The 17,677-nt window shown below is 41.1% G+C and overlaps 52 non-coding genes across 52 annotated transcripts; all 52 read right to left on the bottom strand.

Moving 5' to 3' along the window:
• Window positions 1-107: 107 nt before the first annotated feature.
• Window positions 108-178, bottom strand: trnac-gca (transfer RNA cysteine (anticodon GCA)). Its single transcript has one exon. It is a non-coding gene; the product is annotated as a tRNA-Cys (tRNA).
• A 115-nt stretch (window positions 179-293) lies between these two features.
• Window positions 294-364, bottom strand: trnag-gcc (transfer RNA glycine (anticodon GCC)). The gene has a single exon. It is a non-coding gene; the product is annotated as a tRNA-Gly (tRNA).
• Window positions 365-479: 115 nt separating this feature from the next.
• trnag-gcc (transfer RNA glycine (anticodon GCC)) lies at window positions 480-550 on the bottom strand. The gene has a single exon. It is a non-coding gene; the product is annotated as a tRNA-Gly (tRNA).
• A 115-nt stretch (window positions 551-665) lies between these two features.
• On the bottom strand, window positions 666-736 carry trnag-gcc (transfer RNA glycine (anticodon GCC)). Its single transcript has one exon. It is a non-coding gene; the product is annotated as a tRNA-Gly (tRNA).
• Window positions 737-851: 115 nt separating this feature from the next.
• trnag-gcc (transfer RNA glycine (anticodon GCC)) lies at window positions 852-922 on the bottom strand. The gene has a single exon. It is a non-coding gene; the product is annotated as a tRNA-Gly (tRNA).
• Window positions 923-1,037: 115 nt separating this feature from the next.
• On the bottom strand, window positions 1,038-1,108 carry trnag-ccc (transfer RNA glycine (anticodon CCC)). Its single transcript has one exon. It is a non-coding gene; the product is annotated as a tRNA-Gly (tRNA).
• A 115-nt stretch (window positions 1,109-1,223) lies between these two features.
• Window positions 1,224-1,294, bottom strand: trnag-gcc (transfer RNA glycine (anticodon GCC)). Its single transcript has one exon. It is a non-coding gene; the product is annotated as a tRNA-Gly (tRNA).
• Window positions 1,295-1,409: 115 nt separating this feature from the next.
• trnag-gcc (transfer RNA glycine (anticodon GCC)) lies at window positions 1,410-1,480 on the bottom strand. Its single transcript has one exon. It is a non-coding gene; the product is annotated as a tRNA-Gly (tRNA).
• Window positions 1,481-1,782: 302 nt separating this feature from the next.
• On the bottom strand, window positions 1,783-1,853 carry trnag-gcc (transfer RNA glycine (anticodon GCC)). The gene has a single exon. It is a non-coding gene; the product is annotated as a tRNA-Gly (tRNA).
• A 1,231-nt stretch (window positions 1,854-3,084) lies between these two features.
• Window positions 3,085-3,155, bottom strand: trnag-gcc (transfer RNA glycine (anticodon GCC)). Its single transcript has one exon. It is a non-coding gene; the product is annotated as a tRNA-Gly (tRNA).
• A 115-nt stretch (window positions 3,156-3,270) lies between these two features.
• On the bottom strand, window positions 3,271-3,341 carry trnag-ccc (transfer RNA glycine (anticodon CCC)). Its single transcript has one exon. It is a non-coding gene; the product is annotated as a tRNA-Gly (tRNA).
• A 115-nt stretch (window positions 3,342-3,456) lies between these two features.
• On the bottom strand, window positions 3,457-3,527 carry trnag-gcc (transfer RNA glycine (anticodon GCC)). Its single transcript has one exon. It is a non-coding gene; the product is annotated as a tRNA-Gly (tRNA).
• A 115-nt stretch (window positions 3,528-3,642) lies between these two features.
• Window positions 3,643-3,713, bottom strand: trnag-gcc (transfer RNA glycine (anticodon GCC)). The gene has a single exon. It is a non-coding gene; the product is annotated as a tRNA-Gly (tRNA).
• Window positions 3,714-4,014: 301 nt separating this feature from the next.
• trnag-ccc (transfer RNA glycine (anticodon CCC)) lies at window positions 4,015-4,085 on the bottom strand. Its single transcript has one exon. It is a non-coding gene; the product is annotated as a tRNA-Gly (tRNA).
• Window positions 4,086-4,200: 115 nt separating this feature from the next.
• On the bottom strand, window positions 4,201-4,271 carry trnag-gcc (transfer RNA glycine (anticodon GCC)). The gene has a single exon. It is a non-coding gene; the product is annotated as a tRNA-Gly (tRNA).
• A 115-nt stretch (window positions 4,272-4,386) lies between these two features.
• On the bottom strand, window positions 4,387-4,457 carry trnag-ccc (transfer RNA glycine (anticodon CCC)). Its single transcript has one exon. It is a non-coding gene; the product is annotated as a tRNA-Gly (tRNA).
• A 301-nt stretch (window positions 4,458-4,758) lies between these two features.
• trnag-gcc (transfer RNA glycine (anticodon GCC)) lies at window positions 4,759-4,829 on the bottom strand. The gene has a single exon. It is a non-coding gene; the product is annotated as a tRNA-Gly (tRNA).
• A 115-nt stretch (window positions 4,830-4,944) lies between these two features.
• trnag-gcc (transfer RNA glycine (anticodon GCC)) lies at window positions 4,945-5,015 on the bottom strand. The gene has a single exon. It is a non-coding gene; the product is annotated as a tRNA-Gly (tRNA).
• A 115-nt stretch (window positions 5,016-5,130) lies between these two features.
• Window positions 5,131-5,201, bottom strand: trnag-gcc (transfer RNA glycine (anticodon GCC)). Its single transcript has one exon. It is a non-coding gene; the product is annotated as a tRNA-Gly (tRNA).
• A 115-nt stretch (window positions 5,202-5,316) lies between these two features.
• Window positions 5,317-5,387, bottom strand: trnag-gcc (transfer RNA glycine (anticodon GCC)). Its single transcript has one exon. It is a non-coding gene; the product is annotated as a tRNA-Gly (tRNA).
• Window positions 5,388-5,502: 115 nt separating this feature from the next.
• trnag-gcc (transfer RNA glycine (anticodon GCC)) lies at window positions 5,503-5,573 on the bottom strand. Its single transcript has one exon. It is a non-coding gene; the product is annotated as a tRNA-Gly (tRNA).
• A 115-nt stretch (window positions 5,574-5,688) lies between these two features.
• trnag-ccc (transfer RNA glycine (anticodon CCC)) lies at window positions 5,689-5,759 on the bottom strand. The gene has a single exon. It is a non-coding gene; the product is annotated as a tRNA-Gly (tRNA).
• A 115-nt stretch (window positions 5,760-5,874) lies between these two features.
• Window positions 5,875-5,945, bottom strand: trnag-gcc (transfer RNA glycine (anticodon GCC)). The gene has a single exon. It is a non-coding gene; the product is annotated as a tRNA-Gly (tRNA).
• Window positions 5,946-6,060: 115 nt separating this feature from the next.
• trnag-gcc (transfer RNA glycine (anticodon GCC)) lies at window positions 6,061-6,131 on the bottom strand. The gene has a single exon. It is a non-coding gene; the product is annotated as a tRNA-Gly (tRNA).
• A 1,231-nt stretch (window positions 6,132-7,362) lies between these two features.
• Window positions 7,363-7,433, bottom strand: trnag-gcc (transfer RNA glycine (anticodon GCC)). The gene has a single exon. It is a non-coding gene; the product is annotated as a tRNA-Gly (tRNA).
• Window positions 7,434-7,548: 115 nt separating this feature from the next.
• On the bottom strand, window positions 7,549-7,619 carry trnag-ccc (transfer RNA glycine (anticodon CCC)). The gene has a single exon. It is a non-coding gene; the product is annotated as a tRNA-Gly (tRNA).
• A 115-nt stretch (window positions 7,620-7,734) lies between these two features.
• trnag-gcc (transfer RNA glycine (anticodon GCC)) lies at window positions 7,735-7,805 on the bottom strand. Its single transcript has one exon. It is a non-coding gene; the product is annotated as a tRNA-Gly (tRNA).
• A 115-nt stretch (window positions 7,806-7,920) lies between these two features.
• trnag-gcc (transfer RNA glycine (anticodon GCC)) lies at window positions 7,921-7,991 on the bottom strand. The gene has a single exon. It is a non-coding gene; the product is annotated as a tRNA-Gly (tRNA).
• Window positions 7,992-8,292: 301 nt separating this feature from the next.
• Window positions 8,293-8,363, bottom strand: trnag-ccc (transfer RNA glycine (anticodon CCC)). The gene has a single exon. It is a non-coding gene; the product is annotated as a tRNA-Gly (tRNA).
• Window positions 8,364-8,478: 115 nt separating this feature from the next.
• Window positions 8,479-8,549, bottom strand: trnag-gcc (transfer RNA glycine (anticodon GCC)). The gene has a single exon. It is a non-coding gene; the product is annotated as a tRNA-Gly (tRNA).
• A 115-nt stretch (window positions 8,550-8,664) lies between these two features.
• trnag-ccc (transfer RNA glycine (anticodon CCC)) lies at window positions 8,665-8,735 on the bottom strand. The gene has a single exon. It is a non-coding gene; the product is annotated as a tRNA-Gly (tRNA).
• A 115-nt stretch (window positions 8,736-8,850) lies between these two features.
• Window positions 8,851-8,921, bottom strand: trnag-gcc (transfer RNA glycine (anticodon GCC)). Its single transcript has one exon. It is a non-coding gene; the product is annotated as a tRNA-Gly (tRNA).
• Window positions 8,922-9,036: 115 nt separating this feature from the next.
• Window positions 9,037-9,107, bottom strand: trnag-gcc (transfer RNA glycine (anticodon GCC)). The gene has a single exon. It is a non-coding gene; the product is annotated as a tRNA-Gly (tRNA).
• A 301-nt stretch (window positions 9,108-9,408) lies between these two features.
• trnag-ccc (transfer RNA glycine (anticodon CCC)) lies at window positions 9,409-9,479 on the bottom strand. The gene has a single exon. It is a non-coding gene; the product is annotated as a tRNA-Gly (tRNA).
• A 487-nt stretch (window positions 9,480-9,966) lies between these two features.
• trnag-ccc (transfer RNA glycine (anticodon CCC)) lies at window positions 9,967-10,037 on the bottom strand. Its single transcript has one exon. It is a non-coding gene; the product is annotated as a tRNA-Gly (tRNA).
• A 115-nt stretch (window positions 10,038-10,152) lies between these two features.
• On the bottom strand, window positions 10,153-10,223 carry trnag-ccc (transfer RNA glycine (anticodon CCC)). Its single transcript has one exon. It is a non-coding gene; the product is annotated as a tRNA-Gly (tRNA).
• Window positions 10,224-11,268: 1,045 nt separating this feature from the next.
• trnag-ccc (transfer RNA glycine (anticodon CCC)) lies at window positions 11,269-11,339 on the bottom strand. The gene has a single exon. It is a non-coding gene; the product is annotated as a tRNA-Gly (tRNA).
• A 115-nt stretch (window positions 11,340-11,454) lies between these two features.
• trnag-ccc (transfer RNA glycine (anticodon CCC)) lies at window positions 11,455-11,525 on the bottom strand. The gene has a single exon. It is a non-coding gene; the product is annotated as a tRNA-Gly (tRNA).
• Window positions 11,526-11,640: 115 nt separating this feature from the next.
• trnag-gcc (transfer RNA glycine (anticodon GCC)) lies at window positions 11,641-11,711 on the bottom strand. Its single transcript has one exon. It is a non-coding gene; the product is annotated as a tRNA-Gly (tRNA).
• A 115-nt stretch (window positions 11,712-11,826) lies between these two features.
• On the bottom strand, window positions 11,827-11,897 carry trnag-gcc (transfer RNA glycine (anticodon GCC)). The gene has a single exon. It is a non-coding gene; the product is annotated as a tRNA-Gly (tRNA).
• A 301-nt stretch (window positions 11,898-12,198) lies between these two features.
• On the bottom strand, window positions 12,199-12,269 carry trnag-ccc (transfer RNA glycine (anticodon CCC)). Its single transcript has one exon. It is a non-coding gene; the product is annotated as a tRNA-Gly (tRNA).
• A 487-nt stretch (window positions 12,270-12,756) lies between these two features.
• trnag-ccc (transfer RNA glycine (anticodon CCC)) lies at window positions 12,757-12,827 on the bottom strand. The gene has a single exon. It is a non-coding gene; the product is annotated as a tRNA-Gly (tRNA).
• Window positions 12,828-12,942: 115 nt separating this feature from the next.
• trnag-ccc (transfer RNA glycine (anticodon CCC)) lies at window positions 12,943-13,013 on the bottom strand. Its single transcript has one exon. It is a non-coding gene; the product is annotated as a tRNA-Gly (tRNA).
• A 1,045-nt stretch (window positions 13,014-14,058) lies between these two features.
• On the bottom strand, window positions 14,059-14,129 carry trnac-gca (transfer RNA cysteine (anticodon GCA)). Its single transcript has one exon. It is a non-coding gene; the product is annotated as a tRNA-Cys (tRNA).
• A 115-nt stretch (window positions 14,130-14,244) lies between these two features.
• On the bottom strand, window positions 14,245-14,315 carry trnag-gcc (transfer RNA glycine (anticodon GCC)). The gene has a single exon. It is a non-coding gene; the product is annotated as a tRNA-Gly (tRNA).
• Window positions 14,316-15,173: 858 nt separating this feature from the next.
• On the bottom strand, window positions 15,174-15,244 carry trnag-gcc (transfer RNA glycine (anticodon GCC)). The gene has a single exon. It is a non-coding gene; the product is annotated as a tRNA-Gly (tRNA).
• A 117-nt stretch (window positions 15,245-15,361) lies between these two features.
• On the bottom strand, window positions 15,362-15,432 carry trnac-gca (transfer RNA cysteine (anticodon GCA)). Its single transcript has one exon. It is a non-coding gene; the product is annotated as a tRNA-Cys (tRNA).
• Window positions 15,433-16,291: 859 nt separating this feature from the next.
• Window positions 16,292-16,362, bottom strand: trnag-gcc (transfer RNA glycine (anticodon GCC)). Its single transcript has one exon. It is a non-coding gene; the product is annotated as a tRNA-Gly (tRNA).
• Window positions 16,363-16,849: 487 nt separating this feature from the next.
• Window positions 16,850-16,920, bottom strand: trnag-gcc (transfer RNA glycine (anticodon GCC)). The gene has a single exon. It is a non-coding gene; the product is annotated as a tRNA-Gly (tRNA).
• A 303-nt stretch (window positions 16,921-17,223) lies between these two features.
• On the bottom strand, window positions 17,224-17,294 carry trnac-gca (transfer RNA cysteine (anticodon GCA)). Its single transcript has one exon. It is a non-coding gene; the product is annotated as a tRNA-Cys (tRNA).
• A 115-nt stretch (window positions 17,295-17,409) lies between these two features.
• On the bottom strand, window positions 17,410-17,480 carry trnag-gcc (transfer RNA glycine (anticodon GCC)). Its single transcript has one exon. It is a non-coding gene; the product is annotated as a tRNA-Gly (tRNA).
• A 115-nt stretch (window positions 17,481-17,595) lies between these two features.
• On the bottom strand, window positions 17,596-17,666 carry trnag-gcc (transfer RNA glycine (anticodon GCC)). The gene has a single exon. It is a non-coding gene; the product is annotated as a tRNA-Gly (tRNA).
• Between the last annotated feature and the right edge of the window lie 11 nt (window positions 17,667-17,677).

Genomic DNA, 17,677 nt, shown 5'->3' with positions numbered 1-17,677 from the left:
CTCCCATGTGGGCAGGGGATTTAAAAATGGCCGCTTATGGTCATGTTGAAATCTTGGAATGATTTAGATACATTATTCTAAATGTCATCTTTCAGGCAGAATTCTACTGCACTGGCTGGGAATCGGACCCAGATCTCTCGCATTGCAAGCGAGAATTCTACCATTGAACCACCAATGCTCATAGACCTCCAATGTGGGAAGGGGAGTTAAAAATGGCCGCTTATGGTCAAGTTGAAATTTTGGAATGATTTAATTACAATATTCTAAATGTCATTTTTCAGGCAAAATTCTACTGCACTGGCTGGGAATCGGACCCAGATCTCTCGCATGGCAAGCGAGAATTCTACCATTGAACCACCAATGCTCATAGAACTCCAATGTGGGCAGGGGATTTAAAAATGGCCGCTTATGGTCATGTTGAAATCTTAGAATGATTTAGATACATTATTCTAAATGACATTTTTCAGGCAGAATTCTACTGCACTGGCTGGGAATCGGACCCAGATCTCTCGCATGGCAAGCGAGAATTCTACCATTGAACCACCAATGCTCATAGACCTCCAATGTGGGAAGGGGAGTTAAAAATGGCCGCTTATGGTCAAGTTGAAATTTTGGAATGATTTAATTACAATATTCTAAATGTCATTTTTCAGGCAAAATTCTACTGCACTGGCTGGGAATCGGACCCAGATCTCTCGCATGGCAAGCGAGAATTCTACCATTGAACCACCAATGCTCATAGAACTCCAATGTGGGCAGGGGGTTTAAAAATGGCCGCTTATGGTCATGTTGAAATCTTGGAATGATTTAGATACATTATTCTAAATGTCATTTTTCAGGCAGAATTCTACTGCACTGGCTGGGAATCGGACCCAGATCTCTCGCATGGCAAGCGAGAATTCTACCATTGAACCACCAATGCTCATAGACCTCCAAAGTCGGAAGGGGATTTAAAAATGGCCGCTTCTGGTCAAGTAAAAATTTTGGAATGATTTAATTACAATATTCTAAATGTCATTTTTCAGGCAAAATTCTACTGCACTGGCTGGGAATCGGACCCAGATCTCTCGCATGGGAAGCGAGAATTCTACCATTGAACCACCAATGCTCATAGAACTCCAATGTGGGAAGGGGAGTTAAAAATGGCCGCTTATGGTCAAGTTGAAATTTTGGAATGATTTAATTACAATATTCTAAATGTCATTTTTCAGGCAGAATTCTACTGCACTGGCTGGGAATCGGACCCAGACCTCTCGCATGGCAAGCGAGAATTCTACCATTGAACCACCAATGCTCATACAACAATATTGTAGGCAGGGGATTTAAAAATGGCCACCTATGGTCATGTTGACATTTTGGAATGATCTAAATAAAATATTCTAAATGTCATTCTTTGGGCAGAATTCTACTGCACTGGCTGGGAATCGGACCCAGATCTCTCGCATGGCAAGCGAGAATTCTACCATTGAACCACCAATGCTCATAGAACTCCAATGTGGGAAGGGGATTTAAAAATGGCCGCTTATGGTCATGTTGAAATTTTGGAATGATTTATTTACAATATTCTAAATGTCATTTTTCAGGCAGAATTCTACTGCACTGGGTGGGAATAGGACCCAGATCTCTCGCATGGCAAGCGAGAATTCTACCATTGAATCACCAATGCTCATAGAACTCCAATGTGGGAAGGGGAGTTAAAAATGGCCGCTTATGGTCAAGTTGAAATTTTGGAATGATTTAATTACAATATTGTAAATGTCATATTTTCAGGCAGAATTCTACTGCACTGGCTGGGAATCGGACCCAGATCTCTCGCATGGCAAGCGAGAATTCTACCATTGAACCACCAATGCTCATACAACAATATTGTAGGCAGGGGATTTAAAAATGGCCACCTATGGTCATGTTGACATTTTGGAATGATCTAAATAAAATATTCTAAATGTCATTCTTTGGGCAGAATTCTACTGCACTGGCTGGGAATCGGACACAGATCTCTCGCATGGCAAGCGAGAATTCTACCATTGAACCACCAATGCTCATACAACAATATTGTAGGCAGGGGATTTAAAAATGGCCACCTATGGACATGTTGATATTTTGGAATGATCTAAATAAAATATTCTATATGTCATTCTTTGGGCAGAATTCTACTGCACTGGCTGGGAATCGGACACAGATCTCTCGCATGGCAAGCGAGAATTCTACCATTGAACCACCAATGCTCATAGAACTCCAATGTGGGCAGGGGATTTCAAAATGGCCGCTTATGGTCAAGTTGAAATTTAGGAATGATTTAATTACATTATTCTAAATGTCATTTTTCAGACAGAATTCTACTGCACTGGGTGGGAATAGGTCCCAGATCTCTCGCATGGCAAGCGAGAATTCTACCATTGAACCACCAATGCTCATAGAACTCCAATGTGGGAAGGGGATTTAAAAATGGCCGCTTATGGTCAAGTTGAAATTTTGGAATGATTTAATTACAATATTCTAAATGTCATTTTTCAGGCAAAATTCTAGTGCACTGGCTGGGAATCGGACCCAGATATCTCGCATGGCAAGCGAGAATTCTACCATTGAACCACCAATGCTCATAGAACTCCAATGTGGGCAGGGGATTTAAAAATGGCCGCTTATGGTCAAGTTGAAATTTTGGAATGATTTAATTACAATATTCTAAATGTCATTTTTCTGGCAGAATTATACTGCACTGGCTGGGAATCGGACCCAGATCTCTCGCATGGGAAGCATGAATTCTACCATTGAACCACCAATGCTCATAGATCTCCAATGTGGGCAGGGGATTTGAAAATGGCCACCTATGGTCATGTTGAAATTTTGGAATGATTTAATTACAATATTCTAAATGTCATTTTTCAGGCAGAATTCTACTGCACTGGGTGGGAATAGGTCCCAGATCTCTCGCATGGCAAGCGAGAATTCTACCATTGAACCACCAATGCTCATAGAACTCCAATGTGGGAAGGGGATTTAAAAATGGCCGCTTATGGTCAAGTTGAAATTTTGGAATGATTTAATTACAATATTCTAAATGTCATTTTTTGGGCAGAATTCTACTGCACTGGCTGGGAATCGGACCCAGATCTCTCGCATGGCAAGCGAGAATTCTACCATTGAACCACCAATGCTCATAAAACAATGTTGTGGGCAGGGGATTTAAAAATGGCCACCCATGGTCATGTTGACATTTTGGAATGATCTAAATAAAATATTCTAAATGTCATTTTTCAGGCAGAATTCTACTGCACTGGCTGGGAATCGGACCCAGATCTCTCGCATGGGAAGCGAGAATTCTACCATTGAACCACCAATGCTCATTGAACTCCCATGTGGGCAGGGGATTTAAAAATGGCCGCTTATGGTCAAGTTGAATTTTTGGAATGATTTAATTACAATATTCTAAATGTCATTTTTCAGGCAAAATTCTACTGCACTGGCTGGGAATCGGACCCAGATCTCTCGCATGGCAAGCGAGAATTCTACCATTGAACCACCAATGCTCATAGAACTCCAATGTGGGCAGGGGATTTAAAAATGGCCGCTTATGGTCATGTTGAAATCTTGGAATGATTTAGATACATTATTCTAAATGTCATTTTTCAGGCAGAATTCTACTGCACTGGCTGGGAATCGGACCCAGATCTCTCGCATGGCAAGCGAGAATTCTACCATTGAACCACCAATGCTCATAGAACTCCAATGTGGGAAGTGGAGTTAAAAATGGCCGCTTATGGTCAAGTTGAAATTTTGGAATGATTTAATTACAATATTCTAAATGTCATTTTTCAGGCAAAATTCTAGTGCACTGGCTGGGAATCGGACCCAGATATCTCGCATGGCAAGCGAGAATTCTACCATTGAACCACCAATGCTCATAGAACTCCAATGTGGGCAGGGGATTTAAAAATGGCCGCTTATGGTCAAGTTGAAATTTTGGAATGATCTAAATAAAATATTCTAAATGTCATTTTTCAGGCAGAATTCTACTGCACTGGCTGGGAATCGGACCCAGATCTCTCGCATGGGAAGCGAGAATTCTACCATTGAACCACCAATGCTCATAGAACTCCAATGTGGGAAGGGGATTTAAAAATGTCCGCTTATGGTCAAGTTGAAATTTTGGAATGATTTAATTACAATATTCTAAATGTCATTTTTTGGGCAGAATTCTACTGCACTGGCTGGGAATCGGACCCAGATCTCTCGCATGGCAAGCGAGAATTCTACCATTGAACCACCAATGCTCATAAAACAATGTTGTGGGCAGGGGATTTAAAAATGGCCACCCATGGTCATGTTGACATTTTGGAATGATCTAAATAAAATATTCTAAATGTCATTTTTCAGGCAGAATTCTACTGCACTGGCTGGGAATCGGACCCAGATCTCTCGCATGGGAAGCGAGAATTCTACCATTGAACCACCAATGCTCATTGAACTCCCATGTGGGCAGGGGATTTAAAAATGGCCGCTTATGGTCATGTTGAAATCTTGGAATGATTTAGATACATTATTCTAAATGTCATTTTTCAGGCAGAATTCTACTGCACTGGCTGGGAATCGGACCCAGATCTCTCGCATGGCAAGCGAGAATTCCACCATTGAACCACCAATGCTCATAGACCTCCAATGTGGGAAGGGGAGTTAAAAATGGCCGCTTATGGTCAAGTTGAAATTTTGGAATGATTTAATTACAATATTCTAAATGTCATTTTTCAGGCAATATTCTACTGCACTGGCTGGGAATCGGACCCAGATCTCTCGCATGGCAAGCGAGAATTCTACCATTGAACCACCAATGCTCATAGAACTCCAATGTGGGCAGGGGATTTAAAAATGGCCGCTTATGGTCATGTTGAAATCTTAGAATGATTTAGATACATTATTCTAAATGACATTTTTCAGGCAGAATTCTACTGCACTGGCTGGGAATCGGACCCAGATCTCTCGCATGGCAAGCGAGAATTCTACCATTGAACCACCAATGCTCATTGAACTCCCATGTGGGCAGGGGATTTAAAAATGGCCGCTTATGGTCATGTTGAAATCTTGGATTGATTTAGATACATTATTTTTAATGTCATTTTTCAGGCAGAATTCTACTGCACTGGCTGGGAATCGGACCCAGATCTCTCGCATGGCAAGCGAGAATTCTACCATTGAACCACCAATGCTCATAGACCTCCAATGTGGGAAGGGGAGTTAAAAATGGCCGCTTATGGTCAAGTTGAAATTTTGGAATGATTTAATTACAATATTCTAAATGTCATTTTTCAGGCAAAATTCTACTGCACTGGCTGGGAATCGGACCCAGATCTCTCGCATGGCAAGCGAGAATTCTACCATTGAACCACCAATGCTCATAGAACTCCAATGTGGGCAGGGGGTTTAAAAATGGCCGCTTATGGTCATGTTGAAATCTTGGAATGATTTAGATACATTATTCTAAATGTCATTTTTCAGGCAGAATTCTACTGCACTGGCTGGGAATCGGACCCAGATCTCTCGCATGGCAAGCGAGAATTCTACCATTGAACCACCAATGCTCATAGACCTCCAAAGTCGGAAGGGGATTTAAAAATGGCCGCTTCTGGTCAAGTAAAAATTTTGGAATGATTTAATTACAATATTCTAAATGTCATTTTTCAGGCAAAATTCTACTGCACTGGCTGGGAATCGGACCCAGATCTCTCGCATGGGAAGCGAGAATTCTACCATTGAACCACCAATGCTCATAGAACTCCAATGTGGGAAGGGGAGTTAAAAATGGCCGCTTATGGTCAAGTTGAAATTTTGGAATGATTTAATTACAATATTCTAAATGTCATTTTTCAGGCAGAATTCTACTGCACTGGCTGGGAATCGGACCCAGACCTCTCGCATGGCAAGCGAGAATTCTACCATTGAACCACCAATGCTCATACAACAATATTGTAGGCAGGGGATTTAAAAATGGCCACCTATGGTCATGTTGACATTTTGGAATGATCTAAATAAAATATTCTAAATGTCATTCTTTGGGCAGAATTCTACTGCACTGGCTGGGAATCGGACCCAGATCTCTCGCATGGCAAGCGAGAATTCTACCATTGAACCACCAATGCTCATAGAACTCCAATGTGGGAAGGGGATTTAAAAATGGCCGCTTATGGTCATGTTGAAATCTTGGAATGATTTAGATACATTATTGTAAATGTCATTTTTCAGGCAGAATTCTACTGCACTGGCTGGGAATCGGACACAGATCTCTCGCATGGCAAGCGAGAATTCTACCATTGAACCACCAATGCTCATACAACAATATTGTAGGCAGGGGATTTAAAAATGGCCACCTATGGACATGTTGATATTTTGGAATGATCTAAATAAAATATTCTATATGTCATTCTTTGGGCAGAATTCTACTGCACTGGCTGGGAATCGGACACAGATCTCTCGCATGGCAAGCGAGAATTCTACCATTGAACCACCAATGCTCATAGAACTCCAATGTGGGCAGGGGATTTCAAAATGGCCGCTTATGGTCAAGTTGAAATTTAGGAATGATTTAATTACATTATTCTAAATGTCATTTTTCAGACAGAATTCTACTGCACTGGGTGGGAATAGGTCCCAGATCTCTCGCATGGCAAGCGAGAATTCTACCATTGAACCACCAATGCTCATAGAACTCCAATGTGGGAAGGGGATTTAAAAATGGCCGCTTATGGTCAAGTTGAAATTTTGGAATGATTTAATTACAATATTCTAAATGTCATTTTTCAGGCAAAATTCTAGTGCACTGGCTGGGAATCGGACCCAGATATCTCGCATGGCAAGCGAGAATTCTACCATTGAACCACCAATGCTCATAGAACTCCAATGTGGGCAGGGGATTTAAAAATGGCCGCTTATGGTCAAGTTGAAATTTTGGAATGATTTAATTACAATATTCTAAATGTCATTTTTCTGGCAGAATTATACTGCACTGGCTGGGAATCGGACCCAGATCTCTCGCATGGGAAGCATGAATTCTACCATTGAACCACCAATGCTCATAGATCTCCAATGTGGGCAGGGGATTTGAAAATGGCCACCTATGGTCATGTTGAAATTTTGGAATGATTTAATTACAATATTCTAAATGTCATTTTTCAGGCAGAATTCTACTGCACTGGGTGGGAATAGGTCCCAGATCTCTCGCATGGCAAGCGAGAATTCTACCATTGAACCACCAATGCTCATAGAACTCCAATGTGGGAAGGGGATTTAAAAATGGCCGCTTATGGTCAAGTTGAAATTTTGGAATGATTTAATTACAATATTCTAAATGTCATTTTTTGGGCAGAATTCTACTGCACTGGCTGGGAATCGGACCCAGATCTCTCGCATGGCAAGCGAGAATTCTACCATTGAACCACCAATGCTCATAAAACAATGTTGTGGGCAGGGGATTTAAAAATGGCCACCCATGGTCATGTTGACATTTTGGAATGATCTAAATAAAATATTCTAAATGTCATTTTTCAGGCAGAATTCTACTGCACTGGCTGGGAATCGGACCCAGATCTCTCGCATGGGAAGCGAGAATTCTACCATTGAACCACCAATGCTCATTGAACTCCCATGTGGGCAGGGGATTTAAAAATGGCCGCTTATGGTCAAGTTGAATTTTTGGAATGATTTAATTACAATATTCTAAATGTCATTTTTCAGGCAAAATTCTACTGCACTGGCTGGGAATCGGACCCAGATCTCTCGCATGGCAAGCGAGAATTCTACCATTGAACCACCAATGCTCATAGAACTCCAATGTGGGCAGGGGATTTAAAAATGGCCGCTTATGGTCATGTTGAAATCTTGGAATGATTTAGATACATTATTCTAAATGTCATTTTTCAGGCAGAATTCTACTGCACTGGCTGGGAATCGGACCCAGATCTCTCGCATGGCAAGCGAGAATTCTACCATTGAACCACCAATGCTCATAGAACTCCAATGTGGGAAGTGGAGTTAAAAATGGCCGCTTATGGTCAAGTTGAAATTTTGGAATGATTTAATTACAATATTCTAAATGTCATTTTTCAGGCAAAATTCTAGTGCACTGGCTGGGAATCGGACCCAGATATCTCGCATGGCAAGCGAGAATTCTACCATTGAACCACCAATGCTCATAGAACTCCAATGTGGGCAGGGGATTTAAAAATGGCCGCTTATGGTCAAGTTGAAATTTTGGAATGATCTAAATAAAATATTCTAAATGTCATTTTTCAGGCAGAATTCTACTGCACTGGCTGGGAATCGGACCCAGATCTCTCGCATGGGAAGCGAGAATTCTACCATTGAACCACCAATGCTCATAGAACTCCAATGTGGGAAGGGGATTTAAAAATGTCCGCTTATGGTCAAGTTGAAATTTTGGAATGATTTAATTACAATATTCTAAATGTCATTTTTTGGGCAGAATTCTACTGCACTGGCTGGGAATCGGACCCAGATCTCTCGCATGGCAAGCGAGAATTCTACCATTGAACCACCAATGCTCATAAAACAATGTTGTGGGCAGGGGATTTAAAAATGGCCACCCATGGTCATGTTGACATTTTGGAATGATCTAAATAAAATATTCTAAATGTCATTTTTCAGGCAGAATTCTACTGCACTGGCTGGGAATCGGACCCAGATCTCTCGCATGGGAAGCGAGAATTCTACCATTGAACCACCAATGCTCATTGAACTCCCATGTGGGCAGGGGATTTAAAAATGGCCGCTTATGGTCAAGTTGAATTTTTGGAATGATTTAATTACAATATTCTAAATGTCATTTTTCAGGCAAAATTCTACTGCACTGGCTGGGAATCGGACCCAGATCTCTCGCATGGCAAGCGAGAATTCTACCATTGAACCACCAATGCTCATAGAACTCCAATGTGGGCAGGGGATTTAAAAATGGCCGCTTATGGTCATGTTGAAATCTTGGAATGATTTAGATACATTATTCTAAATGTCATTTTTCAGGCAGAATTCTACTGCACTGGCTGGGAATCGGACCCAGATCTCTCGCATGGCAAGCGAGAATTCTACCATTGAACCACCAATGCTCATAGAACTCCAATGTGGGAAGTGGAGTTAAAAATGGCCGCTTATGGTCAAGTTGAAATTTTGGAATGATTTAATTACAATATTCTAAATGTCATTTTTCAGGCAAAATTCTAGTGCACTGGCTGGGAATCGGACCCAGATATCTCGCATGGCAAGCGAGAATTCTACCATTGAACCACCAATGCTCATAGAACTCCAATGTGGGCAGGGGATTTAAAAATGGCCGCTTATGGTCAAGTTGAAATTTTGGAATGATCTAAATAAAATATTCTAAATGTCATTTTTCAGGCAGAATTCTACTGCACTGGCTGGGAATCGGACCCAGATCTCTCGCATGGGAAGCGAGAATTCTACCATTGAACCACCAATGCTCATTGAACTCCCATGTGGGCAGGGGATTTAAAAATGGCCGCTTATGGTCATGTTGAAATTTTGGAATGATTTAATTACAATATTCTAAATGTCATTTTTCTGGCAGAATTATACTGCACTGGCTGGGAATCGGACCCAGATCTCTCGCATGGGAAGCATGAATTCTACCATTGAACCACCAATGCTCATAGATCTCCAATGTGGGCAGGGGATTTGAAAATGGCCACCTATGGTCATGTTGAAATTTTGAAATGATTTAATTACAATATTCTAAATGTCATTTTTCAGGCAGAATTCTACTGCACTGGGTGGGAATAGGTCCCAGATCTCTCGCATGGCAAGCGAGAATTCTACCATTGAACCACCAATGCTCATAGAACTCCAATGTGGGAAGGGGATTTAAAAATGGCCGCTTATGGTCAAGTTGAAATTTTGGAATGATTTAATTACAATATTCTAAATGTCATTTTTCAGGCAGAATTCTACTGCACTGGCTGGGAATCGGACCCAGATCTCTCGCATGGGAAGCGAGAATTCTACCATTGAACCACCAATGCTCATAAAACAATGTTGTGGGCAGGGGATTTAAAAATGGCCACCCATGGTCATGTTGACATTTTGGAATGATCTAAATAAAATATTCTAACGGTCATTTTTCAGGCAGAATTCTACTGCACTGGCTGGGAATCGGACCCAGATCTCTCGCATGGGAAGCGAGAATTCTACCATTGAACCACCAATGCTCATTGAACTCCCATGTGGGCAGGGGATTTAAAAATGGCCGCTTATGGTCATGTTGAAATCTTGGAATGATTTAGATACATTATTCTAAATGTCATTTTTCAGGCAGAATTCTACTGCACTGGCTGGGAATCGGACCCAGATCTCTCGCATGGCAAGCGAGAACTCTACCATTGAACCACCAATGCTCATAGACCTCCAATGTCGGAAGGGGATTTAAAAATGGCCGCTTATGGTCAAGTTGAAATTTTGGAATGATTTAATTACAATATTCTAAATGTCATTTTTCAGGCAAAATTCTACTGCACTGGCTGGGAATCGGACCCAGATCTCTCGCATGGCAAACGAGAATTCTACCATTGAACCACCAATGCTCATAGAACTCCAATGTGGGCAGGGGATTTAAAAATGGCCGCTTATGGTCATGTTGAAATCTTGAAATGATTTAGATAAATTATTCTAAATGTCATTTTTCAGGCAGAATTCTACTGCACTGGCTGGGAATCGGACCCAAATCTCTCGCATGGCAAGCGAGAATTCTACCATTGAACCACCAATGCTCATACAACAATATTGTAGGCAGGGGATTTAAAAATGGCCACCTATGGACATGTTGATATTTTGGAATGATCTAAATAAAATATTCTATATGTCATTCTTTGGGCAGAATTCTACTGCACTGGCTGGGAATCGGACACAGATCTCTCGCATGGCAAGCGAGAATTCTACCATTGAACCATCAATGCTCATAGAACTCCAATGTGGGCAGGGGATTTCAAAATGGCCGCTTATGGTCAAGTTGAAATTTAGGAATGATTTAATTACATTATTCTAAATGTCATTTTTCAGGCCGAATTCTACTGCACTGGGTGGGAATAGGTCCCAGATCTCTCGCATGGCAAGCGAGAATTCTACCATTGAACCACCAATGCTCATAGAACTCCAATGTGGGAAGGGGATTTAAAAATGGCCGCTTATGGTCAAGTTGAAATTTTGGAATGATTTAATTACAATATTCTAAATGTCATTTTTCAGGCAGAATTCTACTGCACTGGCTGGGAATCGGACCCAGATCTCTCGCATGGGAAGCGAGAATTCTACCATTGAACCACCAATGCTCATAAAACAATGTTGTGGGCAGGGGATTTAAAAATGGCCACCCATGGTCATGTTGACATTTTGGAATGATCTAAATAAAATATTCTAAATGTCATTTTTCAGGCAGAATTCTACTGCACTGGCTGGGAATCGGACCCAGATCTCTCGCATGGGAAGCGAGAATTCTACCATTGAACCACCAATGCTCATTGAACTCCCATGTGGGCAGGGGATTTAAAAATGGCCGCTTATGGTCAAGTTGAATTTTTGGAATGATTTAATTACAATATTCTAAATGTCATTTTTCAGGCAAAATTCTACTGCACTGGCTGGGAATCGGACCCAGATCTCTCGCATGGCAAGCGAGAATTCTACCATTGAACCACCAATGCTCATAGAACTCCAATGTGGGCAGGGGATTTAAAAATGGCCGCTTATGGTCATGTTGAAATCTTGGAATGATTTAGATACATTATTCTAAATGTCATTTTTCAGGCAGAATTCTACTGCACTGGCTGGGAATCGGACCCAGATCTCTCGCATGGCAAGCGAGAATTCTACCATTGAACCACCAATGCTCATAGAACTCCAATGTGGGAAGTGGAGTTAAAAATGGCCGCTTATGGTCAAGTTGAAATTTTGGAATGATTTAATTACAATATTCTAAATGTCATTTTTCAGGCAAAATTCTAGTGCACTGGCTGGGAATCGGACCCAGATATCTCGCATGGCAAGCGAGAATTCTACCATTGAACCACCAATGCTCATAGAACTCCAATGTGGGCAGGGGATTTAAAAATGGCCGCTTATGGTCAAGTTGAAATTTTGGAATGATCTAAATAAAATATTCTAAATGTCATTTTTCAGGCAGAATTCTACTGCACTGGCTGGGAATCGGACCCAGATCTCTCGCATGGGAAGCGAGAATTCTACCATTGAACCACCAATGCTCATTGAACTCCCATGTGGGCAGGGGATTTAAAAATGGCCGCTTATGGTCATGTTGAAATTTTGGAATGATTTAATTACAATATTCTAAATGTCATTTTTCTGGCAGAATTATACTGCACTGGCTGGGAATCGGACCCAGATCTCTCGCATGGGAAGCATGAATTCTACCATTGAACCACCAATGCTCATAGATCTCCAATGTGGGCAGGGGATTTGAAAATGGCCACCTATGGTCATGTTGAAATTTTGAAATGATTTAATTACAATATTCTAAATGTCATTTTTCAGGCAGAATTCTACTGCACTGGGTGGGAATAGGTCCCAGATCTCTCGCATGGCAAGCGAGAATTCTACCATTGAACCACCAATGCTCATAGAACTCCAATGTGGGAAGGGGATTTAAAAATGGCCGCTTATGGTCAAGTTGAAATTTTGGAATGATTTAATTACAATATTCTAAATGTCATTTTTCAGGCAGAATTCTACTGCACTGGCTGGGAATCGGACCCAGATCTCTCGCATGGGAAGCGAGAATTCTACCATTGAACCACCAATGCTCATAAAACAATGTTGTGGGCAGGGGATTTAAAAATGGCCACCCATGGTCATGTTGACATTTTGGAATGATCTAAATAAAATATTCTAAATGTCATTTTTCAGGCAGAATTCTACTGCACTGGCTGGGAATCGGACCCAGATCTCTCGCATGGGAAGCGAGAATTCTACCATTGAACCACCAATGCTCATTGAACTCCCATGTGGGCAGGGGATTTAAAAATGGCCGCTTATGGTCATGTTGAAATCTTGGAATGATTTAGATACATTATTCTAAATGTCATGTTTCAGGCAGAATTCTACTGCACTGGCTGGGAATCGGACCCAGATCTCTCGCATGGCAAGCGAGAACTCTACCATTGAACCACCAATGCTCATAGACCTCCAATGTCGGAAGGGGATTTAAAAATGGCCGCTTATGGTCAAGTTGAAATTTTGGAATGATTTAATTACAATATTCTAAATGTCATTTTTCAGGCAAAATTCTACTGCACTGGCTGGGAATCGGACCCAGATCTCTCGCATGGCAAACGAGAATTCTACCATTGAACCACCAATGCTCATAGAACTCCAATGTGGGCAGGGGATTTAAAAATGGCCGCTTATGGTCATGTTGAAATCTTGAAATGATTTAGATAAATTATTCTAAATGTCATTTTTCAGGCAGAATTCTACTGCACTGGCTGGGAATCGGACCCAAATCTCTCGCATGGCAAGCGAGAATTCTACCATTGAACCACCAATGCTCATACAACAATATTGTAGGCAGGGGATTTAAAAATGGCCACCTATGGACATGTTGATATTTTGGAATGATCTAAATAAAATATTCTATATGTCATTCTTTGGGCAGAATTCTACTGCACTGGCTGGGAATCGGACACAGATCTCTCGCATGGCAAGCGAGAATTCTACCATTGAACCATCAATGCTCATAGAACTCCAATGTGGGCAGGGGATTTCAAAATGGCCGCTTATGGTCAAGTTGAAATTTAGGAATGATTTAATTACATTATTCTAAATGTCATTTTTCAGGCCGAATTCTACTGCACTGGGTGGGAATAGGTCCCAGATCTCTCGCATGGCAAGCGAGAATTCTACCATTGAACCACCAATGCTCATAGAACTCCAATGTGGGAAGGGGAGTTAAAAATGGCCGCTTATGGTCAAGTTGAAATTTTGGAATGATTTAAATACAATATTGTAAATGTCATTTTTCAGGCAAAATTCTACTGCACTGGCTGGGAATCGGACCCAGATCTCTCGCATTGCAAGAGAGAATTCTACCATTGAACCACCAATGCTCATACAACAATATTGTAGGCAGGGGATTTAAAAATGGCCACCTATGGTCATTTTGACATTTTGGAATGATCTAAATAAAATATTCTAAATGTCATTCTTTGGGCAGAATTCTACTGCACTGGCTGGGAATCGGACCCAGATCTCTCGCATGGCAAGCGAGAATTCTACCATTGAACCACCAATGCTCATAGAACTCCAATGTGGGAAGGGGAGTTAAAAATGGCCGCTTATGGTCAAGTTGAAATTTTGGAATGATTTGATTACAATATTGTAAATGTCATTTTTCAGGCAGAATTCTACTGCACTGGCTGGGAATCGGACACAGATCTCTCGCATGGCAAGCGAGAATTCTACCATTGAACCACCAATGCTCATACAACAATATTGTAGGCAGGGGATTTAAAAATGGCCACCTATGGTCATGTTGACATTTTGGAATGATCTAAATAAAATATTCTAAATGTCATTCTTTGGGCAAGTTCTACTGCACTGGCTGGAAATCGGACCCAGATCTCTCGCATGGCAAGCGAGAATTCTACCATTGAACCACCAATGCTCATACAACAATATTGTAGGCAGGGGATTTAAAAATGGCCACCTATGGTCATGTTGACATTTTGGAATGATCTAAATAAAATATTCTAAATGTCATTCTTTGGGCAGAATTCTACTGCACTGGCTGGGAATCGGACCCAGATCTCTCGCATGGGATGCGAGAATTCTACCATTGAACAACCAATGCTCATAGAACTCCAATGTGGGCAGGGGAGTTAAAAATGGCCGCTTATGGTCAAGTTGAAATTTTGGAATGATTTATTTACAATATTCTACATGTCATTTTTCAGGCAGAATTCTACTGCACTGGGTGGGAATAGGACCCAGATCTCTCGCATGGCAAGCGAGAATTCTACCATTGAATCACCAATGCTCATAGAACTCCAATGTGGGAAGGGGAGTTAAAAATGGCCGCTTATGGTCAAGTTGAAATTTTGGAATGATTTAATTACAATATTGTAAATGTCATTTTTCAGGCAGAATTCTACTGCACTGGCTGGGAATCGGACCCAGATCTCTCGCATGGCAAGCGAGAATTCTACCATTGAACCACCAATGCTCATACAACAATATTGTAGGCAGGGGATTTAAAAATGGCCACCTATGGTCATGTTGACATTTTGGAATGATCTAAAAAAATTATATTTTAAATGTCATTCTTTGGGCAGAATTCTACTGCACTGGCTGGGAATCGGACCCAGATCTCTCGCATTGCAAGAGAGAATTCTACCATTGAACCACCAATGCTCATACAACAATATTGTAGGCAGGGGATTTAAAAATGGCCACCTATGGTCATGTTGACATTTTGGAATGATCTAAATAAAATATTCTAAATGTCATTCTTTGGGCAGAATTCTACTGCACTGGCTGGGAATCCGACCCAGATCTCTCGCATGGCAAGCGAGAATTCTACCATTGAACCACCAATGCTCATAGAACTCCAATGTGGGAAGGGGAGTTAAAAATGGCCGCTTATGGTCAAGTTGAAATTTTGGAATGATTTAAATACAATATTGTAAATGTCATTTTTCAGGCAGAATTCTACTGCACTGGCTGGGAATCGGACCCAGAGCTCTCGCATGGCAAGCGAGAATTCTACCATTGAACCACCAATGCTCATACAACAATATTGTAGGCAGGGGATTTAAAAATGGCCACCTATGGTCATGTTGACATTTTGGAATGATCTAAATAAAATATTCTAAATGTCATTCTTTGGGCAGAATTCTACTGCACTGGCTGGGAATCGGACCCAGATCTCTCGCATGGCAAGCGAGAATTCTACCATTGAACCATCAATGCTCATAGAACTCCAATGTGGGCAGGAGATTTCAAAATGGCCGCTTATGGTCAAGTTGAAATTTAGGAATGATTTAATTACATTATTCTAAATGTCATTTTTCAGACAGAATTCTACTGCACTGGGTGGGAATAGGTCCCAGATCTCTCGCATGGGAAGCGAGAAATCTACCATTGAACCACCAATGCTCATACAACAATATTGTAGGCAGGGGATTTAAAAATGGCCACCTATGGTCATGTTGACATTTTGGAATGATCTAAATAAAATATTCTAAATGTCATTCTTTGGGCAGAATTCTACTGCACTGGCTGGGAATCGGACCCAGATCTCTCGCATGGCAAGCGAGAATTCTACCATTGAACCACCAATGCTCATAGAACTCCAATGTGGGCAGGGGATTTAAAAATGGCCGCTTATGGTCATGTTGAAATTTTGGAATGATTTATTTACAATATTCTAAATGTCATTTTTCAGGCAGAATTCTACTGCACTGGGTGGGAATAGGACCCAGATCTCTCGCATGGCAAGCGAGAATTCTACCATTGAATCACCAATGCTCATAGAACTCCAATGTGGGAAGGGGAGTTAAAAATGGCCGCTTATGGTCAAGTTGAAATTTTGGAATGATTTATTTACAATATTCTAAATGTCATTTTTCAGGCAGAATTCTACTGCACTGGGTGGGAATAGGACCCAGATCTCTCGCATGGCAAGCGAGAATTCTACCATTGAACCACCAATGCTCATAGAACTCCAATGTGGGCAGGGGATTTAAAAATGGCCGCTTATGGTCATGTTGAAATCTTGGAATGATTTAGATACATTATTGTAAATGTCATTTTTCAGGCAGAATTCTACTGCACTGGCTGGGAATCGGACCCAGATCTCTCGCATGGCAAGCGAGAATTCTACCATTGAACCACCAATGCTCATAGAACTCCAATGTGGGAAGGGGATTTAAAAATGGCCGCTTATGGTCAAGTTGAAATTTTGGAATGATTTAATTACAATATTGTAAATGTCATTTTTCAGGCAGAATTCTACTGCACTGGCTGGGAATCGGACCTAGATCTCTCGCATGGCAAGCGAGAATTCTACCATTGAACCACCAATGCTCATACAACAATATTGTAGGCAGGGGATTTAAAAATGGCCACCTATGGTCATGTTGACATTTTGGAATGATCTAAAAAAATTATATTTTAAATGTCATTCTTTGGGCAGAATTCTACTGCACTGGCTGGGAATCGGACCCAGATCTCTCGCATTGCAAGAGAGAATTCTACCATTGAACCACCAATGCTCATACAACAATATTGTAGGCAGGGGATTTAAAAATGGCCACCTATGGTCATGTTGACATTTTGGAATGATCTAAATAAAATATTCTAAATGTCATTCTTTGGGCAGAATTCTACTGCACTGGCTGGGAATCGGACCCAGATCTCTCGCATGGCAAGCGAGAATTCTACCATTGAACCACCAATGCTCATAGAACTCCAATGTGGGAAGGGGAGTTAAAAATGGCCGCTTATGGTCAAGTTGAAATTATGGAATGATTTAATTACAATATTCTAAATGTCATTTTTCAGGCAAAATTCTACTGCACTGGCTGGGAATCGGACCCAGATCTCTCGCATGGCAAGCGAGAATTCTACCATTGAACCACCAATGCTCATAGAACTC

Source organism: Gasterosteus aculeatus, unplaced genomic scaffold (assembly GCF_964276395.1).
Source record: "Gasterosteus aculeatus unplaced genomic scaffold, fGasAcu3.hap1.1 HAP1_SCAFFOLD_24, whole genome shotgun sequence".
Taxonomy (NCBI): domain Eukaryota; kingdom Metazoa; phylum Chordata; class Actinopteri; order Perciformes; family Gasterosteidae; genus Gasterosteus; species Gasterosteus aculeatus.
The sequence above is the reverse complement of the archived record's forward strand: the minus strand, read 5'-3'. Positions and strand labels throughout refer to the sequence as shown.